The sequence below is a fragment of the Dunckerocampus dactyliophorus genome, chromosome 3 (genome assembly GCF_027744805.1).
Source record: "Dunckerocampus dactyliophorus isolate RoL2022-P2 chromosome 3, RoL_Ddac_1.1, whole genome shotgun sequence".
Classification (NCBI taxonomy): Eukaryota; Metazoa; Chordata; class Actinopteri; order Syngnathiformes; family Syngnathidae; genus Dunckerocampus; species Dunckerocampus dactyliophorus.
In genome coordinates, this window is record NC_072821.1 from 16,387,228 (window position 1) to 16,397,131 (window position 9,904).

The following is a 9,904-nucleotide window of genomic DNA, read 5'->3' on the forward strand; positions in this document are numbered from 1 at the left end:
TCAAATTAAAGTTCAAATCATGTTTATAAGAAATAATTAATTACAGACTTGATTTAATTCAACCTGTTAATTCATTCATTGTTAATTCAACCTGAAGTGTTGTTTGCATTTTATTTGAATAAAATGTGAATGCATTTGCCATTAATTGTTGTTTACTTGTTTGTTAATATCTATAATTAATTTATACCTGATTTTTTTACAGAAAACATCGGGGATCTAGAAAACTTCACCCGCACTGTCCAGTCTCCAGGTATTTATTCCACAGTCAGACTGGTTGAATTTTTGGTTAAAAAGTTACTGAATAGTTTCAGATCGTTTAGTTGTAAATGACCCCTCCCCCAACCAAGACAGCTTTCACGGATTTGTGGTGCAAAACGACAGTCGTTACTATACAGTAAAGTGAAACCTCTGCCTGCCCACGACAGTAACCACAGCAACAAAAATGTAAAAACGTCAATTACAGTACATATTTTCTGTCAGAAGTGACAGAGTAAATTTTTGCTGTGCATTATTTGCAGGCTTACGCGGGTCATAAAAAAAAATATGTGGCGGGCTGAATCTGGCCTGCGACCCTAATGAAGGGAAGCGGTATAGAAAATGGATGGATAGATGACTGAATCTGGCTCAAGGGCCATGATTTTGACATCTGTGGTCTACAGCAATAATCAGGTTGTGTAAACGTACCCAGCAGCCATTACTACCAATCTTTTACCAAAGACTGAAACCACAACTCTGTGGAATACATTTGGACCCTTGTCAAATTAGCCTTCAAAAACAATCACCAGATGTTTTTTTTAGCTGCACAGCTGGTTCCCTACTTTTGACACGGTGGTACCGCTCAAGTATCGTGACTTGAGAGGACAAAAACAGCTGTTTAATGACGCCATGTAATGAAATGTAATGCAGCAACTTTTGAAGGTAAGTTTTAGGCTCTCTAGCCTTTGTAAGAGCAAAGAGAAACTGCGCCTGTGAAGGAAACATGATATACAGTACGTAAGCCTTGGAGCAGACTGAAAAGAACATATGGACTCATACTGATGGACACCAACAGGCAGATATGAGGATTTACTGAAAAACACCCTTAGATGCCAGTAAATGTCTAGAAAATTCAGCCTAATCAATGGCAATAGCAGACTTTAAAAAATCCAGATGCTCAAAAGCAGATAAGACAGAGCAGACGATATTCAATGCATAGGTAATGCCTGTGAAGTATATAATGAGGATGTGTTTTCAGACTGAGAATAACTTATGCTGGGCGGAGGCCCTGCTTTAAAGGTTGTCTGTTCTTGGCTCATCTGTATGTTTACTGCCTCTCTTTCTTGTTTTTTTTCTCTGTCTCTCATTTTACCGTTTGTTGTCTTGGCTCACTCAGGGCCCCTTGGGCTTTGCTGTACTTAAATATTTATCAAAACAATTTCAAGTGACATGTTGCCTGTATTCTAACCAAGAGTGGATGCCCTCAGGTACAGACAGACAAATGCATCCAAATGTGTTCAAGAGGAGCGTACATCAACTGCGTAGTCACCCATGTGGCTGTTGTCTGAGGGAAATGTGCATTAGGAAGAATACTTAATAGCCTAATGTAGCATCATAGCCTCAATAATGTGCACATGTTTTACTTTTATATGAATGTTGTATAGTTTATGTTTGCATCAATTACAAATGATGGTGATGTCTGTTGTGAGCGGAAACCCTGACACCACATACGAGCAATGGTTTTATGAAGAATTTATCAGATATATGTGGTTTTGTCCTCAGACTACTAAACATTACCATCCATAGGGGCCCTAAAGTTTAGTACTAGGTGCACTATTTCAAACAGCCTCACCCTCAAATCACCAGAGCATTACAGATTTTCCATCTGTTTGTACACATCCATCAACACATATATGATATTCATACAAAGTCCTTAATGCGGGGACCAGATGAGTGATTGGTCTTTGTGTTTTTGTTTTGCACAAATGGAGCTGGCCTGCTCAGGCAGGCGTACTCGGTCTCCGTTGCTTCTTTAAGCTCCTTTTTCTAAGCACAGCTACTGAGACACATCCATCATCTCATTGCCAGACACTGCTGTGGAGTGGACACAGAATACTGATATGTTTTTTTTTAAGGGCAGAAATATGATCTCTTGACACTTATCAGCCTTGCTTTGCCACTGTAGCCACTACATTCTTTGTACAACTGCATAAAAACTGTGTATTTATAGGAAACGTAGGTTGTGCCCAGTTTCAGCTTTTCAGCTTTAGTGCCATCCATCCATTTTCTATACCACTTGTCCTCATTAGGGTCACAGGTAAGTTGGAGCTATTGCAACACATTTTTGGAGTGTCTATTTACATCTACAGTATGTTCAAGTGACCCGAATCCGATATCACTGGCCATACATGTACTGAACACCTGAAACAATATGCATGTCCATATATAGGAATGCAGGTAACCCATACAAAAAAAATGTAAAGTGACATTCGCCAAGATTTCCATGTAGTTTAGCCTAGACAGACTCTTCCTCTATAGGTTGCAAATGGCACCTTCAGCTGTAGTTTTGATTTAACTTGTATACACGTTCAATGTCATTTATCACATTTTGGCTTGCAATGACACTGTACCTGTATAATGCACTGCAGTCACATTCAAATATGCTGTTGTCTTTCACCTTTTCCATTCAGGGGTCGCCACAGCAAGTCAATCGCGTGATTTGTTTGGCTTTGTTTTTATGCCGGATGCCCTTCCTAATGTGACTCTCCTATTTATCTGGTCATGGGACCGACCCTGGACATCTCCAATAGCTGGGTTTTGAGGGCCTGGTCTGAAACACATCTGCGGCGATTGCACAAAAAGCAGCAGCACCATTATACCACCAGGGCAGTCACATTGACATATAGCCCATTCATATTTGATTATTAGCCACATATGATTGAGGTGATCTTTCCTACTTCCACTGGGATGACGCATATCTGAACCGGCTCACATAAGAGCGACATCTGAATTGGGTCACTTGAAATATGTTGTGTAAATCCAGCCTCATAAATCTTGTGCCATGAAATACAAGAATGGTAAGATGTTTTGGATATTTCTCATCAACATTTTCTATTTTTCATCCATATTGTCTCAATCTGATACCGACCAGAACGTCAGATGTTCTCTTTTTGTGTTTATGACATGGGTGTAGTTTTACACATCTGATTATTTGTCACAGTCCCCAAAATCAACTGGTGAACGGAAACTTCTCGCCAAAGACGTCTCCTCATTACCTGCTGGGTGTTTTCCGTCAGCCCTCCTGTAGTCACATTAGATGGAAAAAGAAGTGTTGTCGCCGCCACCATAAATAACGTCGACCCTCCCCTCGCACCCTGTATTTTTAACCTGGCAGTCTCAGTGTGCCTTCTGCAGCTCCCCATTAGATGATGATATATTGCCTTATATATCATTTAAGGATGAATTTAAATCAAGTCCCCTTATGTTCATGCAGAAGAAAGTGGGCTCAGTGGATTTATAACTCTTATGTGGTGGATGGCATCTTATTGTATGAAGGAAAGTGGACTTTATGAACATGTATAAATATCTTCAAGAGGCCCTTTGAGGGCCTGTTAAAATATCTGGCAGTCTGGCTGGATTCAAAAAATAATCTTAATATATCTTAATGCAATACTCTGCAGTGTGAAATTGAATTGATGTCAAAAGGCAATCATGTATGAATTTTTTTTGTGATCCACACACCAGACATCCGTTTTGGTTACCATATTTAACCACAAAGTGGTTAAAGTGGGTCAAAATATCACCTCCCTCTACAGAGCCGGCTGGCCCATTAAGCAATATAGGCAGATGCTAAAAATGCCCACCAAAAAAATGATCAATATCATTATATTAAAACTATTACTATTAACCCTTAAAATGAAAAAGCTCACATTGATTCAGATGTAAAGCAATGCCAAATTAATATTGCCACATATTATAAATAAGTCTCCCCACGCCCATCGGTTTTGTACATGGTTTTGCATATCCAGTCGTCCCTCGTTTATCGCAGTTAAAGGGATGGTTCAGATTTTTTGACATGAAGTTGTATGACATCCCCATCAGCAGTGTAGAGTGCATCACCAGTGACTTACCCTACACTTTGTCCTGTGAGTCGAGTTCTGGTCGGATTTCGGTGATGGCAAAGTATGGAGAAGAGAACAAGAAGAGTCACAGGCTAGGATGATAGGGGACCTCAAAGAATTTGAAAAATTTGGAAGAAGAAAATGAAGCAATGCTGTCTCTTGAAAGTATTAGATATAGACTTAGGAGAATGGGTTGTAGAGTGGATACAGAAAATAGACATACACTGGAAAATGGATGCATACAGTACAGAAACTTAGATGTTGATTTAGAAAGTAAACGAGGTAGACGAGGGTATGAACAAAAAAGAACTACTTCCAAATAATACTAGTGAGTATTATACTGAGGAAAAATTGGCTGTTAAAGTAATGATGAATGGAACATTGTCTATATTCATTTCAACAGTAGAAGTATAAAATGTAATTTATCAAAGATGAAAGATTATTTAAAGCAAATTAGACGGTGTTTTAGTGTAATTGCAGTGTCAGAAACATGGATGAAGGATGGAGAAATTGATGAAGTTCAGATAGATGGCAATGAACTGTATTATGTAAACATCCATCCATCCATTGTCATTTTCAATATATGTCCAGAACTTCCTCCAGTTCTCCGTTTAAACTGATGCAGATTTTGCAGTTGCCTTGGATTTGCCCCTACTCCCTTAAGTCGCATGTGCTCTTGGCGATGTCATTGAAGTAGACGTTTGTACCTTTCAGCTTGCTTCTCTGCCTCAGCAATACCACCTTGTTTTTTATGGTGAACTTTGTGACGATGACAGGTGTGGTGTTATTCCTGCCAGATGTTGGAATGCATGTACCGATGTTGCTGACATCCACATCCACATCCACCCCCTTTGATTGCAGAAAGTTGGCCACCTGTTGCTCTGTTGACGCAACATCATCTTGTTCTCCTAATCAACTTCAAAACTTGGGTAAGAAAATAGTATGAGTATTTCATTTTATTTATTTTATTTTATTTATTTCAAACTTAGTGCAAGAAGTATAGGTCTTGTTGTAGTTCTGTCACGAGTTTTTGTTTAATGAGTTGACCACTGTCAAAAAGGAAATGGTTCTGCTGTAGGGCAGTCATGATAGAGTGGGAACATCTGTGTCCTTGCAACAGAAAGAGGGCATGATGTTGAGGAAGGAGTGATGAAGGGATGGAGCCAATAAAAAGCCGCACAACTGTTGGTGGTCACAGCTCAATGAGCACATCCCCACATGGTTGCGTTTGGGTCTGTCCTGTTTAGGAGCTCTGTCTATCTCCCCAAGTTTGCATTCACCTCTGGAAAGCACATAAAGATGGTTATTCCGATCCTGCAAATGCAGACAGGTGTGCAGACTTAGTCAACAAGATTTGAAGACAGCACTTTTACGCACATGTGCACACGTCTACATACTGTATAAATGTATTCTGCTTCCACCTGGGACGCAGGTTTGACAGACACATATGGTGGGTCAACAGTAGCACAGGTGTTTCTGGCTGCTGCAGCTGTCAAAATCTTCCCCCAAAATGTTCTTATTCTCTGACAGAGTGCAATCAGGGCTCAGATTACTGGTCAACAAGTGATGTCATGTTTAAAGTTTCAAACAGCCATCTGGGAAAGTGATTATGAAGCTTATTTAGAAAAAGTCAGGCACAAGGTTCATTCTACAGTACCAATCTTTGCTTTAAATAAAGAAATGTTTTCTTAGTTCTGATAAAACTGCTGCTACGGCATAATAAATTAAATCTATTCAGGGTGGACTGAAATCAGAGAACCAGCCTACTTGCCACTTATACCAAGGTACAATCGGAATTGTAGCATATATAGGCACAAATAAGCACACTTTTACAACATGAACACTTGCACCAGGGGAGAGGGCAAAGGGGAGTTGGTGTGATCCCAGCGCGGCCAGCAGCCAGCCACAGCGAATGCAGCCATTTTCGGCACGAGCTGTGGTCCCTGTCTCGCCAGAACCGGTTGGATATAGACTACCCAAACGCGAAAGCGTTTGATGAGGGAAGGGATGTGTGTGCAAATACGCATGTGTGTGGATGCATGAGTGTGTAGGCCCGAAGAAGTTCCCCCGACAGGTGTCCAATCTCGGAGCCTCAGTTCGCAGGGTGTCATCTCGATAACACAGCAGTTGCCATGGAGATGTCCGTGCGAGAGCTCGTGACAGGGACAACAAACAACAGGTGTTCATGAAGAAGAGTAGGAGAAGGTCAGAGCGTCCCGCTGCAGCAATCTCTTGGGGGAAATTGTTCTCGAGCCGCAACCTTGGATAGGACAAGTGAGGGAGGCCGAAATGCAGATTAAGTAAATTGTTTGGGTTAGTGCGAGTAACCGCATTCCAATAGACCCCGCTACTCTATTTGTCCATTCTGGTCTCTCAATCGATCCATCTGCCTTTACAAAGCCGAAACCTCTCCGAGACGTTTTCATTGTTGTGATTCACAGTCACAGTCCGATTGCTAACGTCTTTACCCACCATATCAATCACGACGGGCAGCTACCCGGGCGCGTTGAACCGCTGCTTCCGCGTTTTGACACACCAGGGCAGTGCATAATCCAAACAGCACCAGACCTGTTATCATGGTTCTGAATAGGTAGACGTCTTCGATGTCCTCCACGGAAAGGAGAATCGCCAGGCACATGACCTTCCACTTCACCGAACTGTCCGTCACGTACCCGGTGGTGACCGTTCTGTCAGGGCAGACCGGTTCCCCTGAACACAACCTTCTCATCGAGAAGATCTTGGTAATTGCGTGCAGAGATCAGTTGATCAATTCCATGATTTACATTTGGAGAGCAGTGCAGAGAGAGGCTCTTAAGAGTGTCTTAAGAGACAGGACTAAAACGAGACATAGAAGCAAAGCAGGGAAAATAAGCGAGAGGAGAGGGGAAAGATTCGACCGTCTTCATTGAGAGCCAGCAGAAGAACAGGAACAAGATGGCGGATACAAGTGGCCGAAATAAATTTCCTCTATAGGGTGGATGGGCTTTCCCTTCAAGATTGGGTACCACTGCTCCTCCGCATTGAGAGGAGCCAGATGGGGTGGCTTTCGTATCTGGTCAGAATGCTTCCCATACGCCTACCTGGGGATGGGTAGGATGCCTCGGAGAAGACCCAGGACATACTGGAGAGACTGTGTCTCTCAACTGGCCTGGGAACTCAGGATGCACCGAGAGGAGCTGAACCAAGCAGCTGGGGAGAGGGAAGCCTGGGCTTCTTGTATTAGGCTGCTGCGCCCACGACTCGACTAAGGATAAGCGGAAGAAGATGGATGTATGGAATTAATGTTCAAATCCTTTTGGAGGTGCACTGTATGCTATGACTCATTATTGGACTTCAGGGACTTGGATAAATAAGTATGAAAACATTTACATTTTTAACCCGTATTACACACAGTAGATACAAATGAAAGTTTAAGGAGAAATGCTTGCCTCGGTGTACCTCTACAACAGGGGTAGGCAACCTATGGCTTGGGAGCCAGATATGGCTCTTTTGATGACTGCATCTGGCTGTCTGACATTTCTTAACACTATAAAACTAAAAAATATTATGTTTTGCTGACATTTTAAAGTAAAACATTACAGAAATCACAGTACTAAAAATAACATACAAAATATAACATTTTCATTTGCATTGTAATCCATCCATCCACTTTCTACCGCAATGCGGGTGGCCAGAGCCAATGCCAGCTGTCCTTCTGATATTTTCTGGGTTAGACAGCAAAACTCGATCTTTACTGGATAACGCGGTAGCCTACCCAGGTCATTGAGATGTCAATAAGTAATAAGTAAACTTCCCTCCTTTAATCAAATAGTCAGCTGGCCAATTCTGCAGAGCAAACCCTTTTGACGTAGAAGATGGTGAAAACACAGAAAGATACTGAGTACGGTGCAAAACCATGCAGCACCAGAAGTCACATTTTATTTATTATTGGATAGCTTCAGTAAAACAATGTTAATAAAAAATAATAAATTCAGAGACTTATGACATTCTAAAATTGTTTCTCTTTCTTAAAAATGTACGCATTTAGTTGTATTCAAGGTTAAAAAATACGATATGATTCTCATAGAAATACATTTTAAAATAAAACGGTTCCTGACCCCTGCTCTGCAGTATGTATGATAAAAGTGGCTTGCATCACAATGTGAAGAATGAAACCCTTCGCATTTACCATGGTGCTATTGTGTTATATTTGCACTATGCGACAGATGGCTCGACGAGACAGTGTCTCGCCACCTGATCAATTGCTGTATGTCTCCCAGTTAAAAAAAAAACCCTCAATATTCTACCCATCGCACGTATTACCCATATTTATCATCATCTTTATTAGTTGAGAGAGAAGAGGAGGTCTGTTGGCAGCAGTTGGGAATGAACATAGTGAGTCACGCATAACAGGCTGTCGACTGCAAACAGGGCAACCTAGCTTTCTCCTGCCATATGTGTGGTCCACTATGAATATGTTAAACAGAATGCATTTTCAGTTTAATTCTTGCACAAAATATGGGCAAAAGTAGCAGAGGGAATTATGAACTCTCATATAATAAGACAGTACAAGCAATTATGTTTACAAAATACAAGGAAGAAGAATCTTGAACCACTGTATCCATACAATGCTATGTCTAACCACTCTTGCACAACTTCTACTTTTTTGCGCTGGGCGATATGGACCAAAACTCACATCCCGATATATTTAGGTTGAATATCGATATACAATATTTACCCCAAGATTTTTTCGTCAAAGCGAGTTTGGACATAATCAAAGCCAAAGCCAAGCCAAGCCAAGTTGTTTTATTAAATTAAATACTTAACATGAGGATGCTTTTAAAGCTTCATGCAAGATGCACTCTTTGCTGGAGTCCCAAAGCTTTAGAAATGGCTCTATAACCTTTTCCAGACTAATAGATATCAATTAAACTCGGTTAAGTTATTTTTTAACAGGGGAGAGGGGCAATCACTTTTTCACACCACTGTATGTTACTGTCAACTATGAACCTTTTAATCAATTATCATTATATATTTCTTATTATTTATTCTGATTTATGTTATATAATTTATCTATAGTGATTATAAACCTTGACTCCTGTTGTATCACATTGTTATAATGTCTTATCACTTTCTTATGTTATTTCAAAATTGGTAAAGAGTACATTTGGACTACAGGAAGTGAACTAATATATTAGTAATTGATGTGAAACAGAGAGGGGATGGGATTAAAGAAGCTTTGCTTCTTCCTACTCATTTTTGGACATGTGGAATTTTGTAATATGTGATGTATTCCCATGGAACTTGTATGCATGTTCGAAATAAATTAAACCGTTACCTTTAGTCATTTATATGTGTCTGCGTCAAGAGCTCGTCAACATTTCCTGTCCTCATTTGAATTTTCTTTGTATCTGGTTGACATGTGACATAGCAGGGAAGTTAACCTATGACCCACCGCACTTGGGCTGAAATAGATCACTGAATAATGAATTCATTCAACGCATATCCCAGCATAACCCTGTTTCAGTTGTTTCATTTTCTTCCACAGCGCCGGTTCATTTCTTTGACAAATGTTGAAATAGCATAATAACAGAATACACAGAGAAAGTGGCCCTCGTGGTAGAGCGAGGGCGGCAACAATGGATTGCAAAACTGAGATGAAACTGACTGTGTAATAGAGGAGGAAATCTAGAAAGTACTGTATGTGGGATCTCCTTGAGGGGGAGAGAGGGGAAATGACTCTTCTCATTTCCTCATCATTTCCACAAAAACAAAGTATTAAAGAAACACCTGTGGTTTGAGCTATAGAACAGATCCCTGGCTGCCCC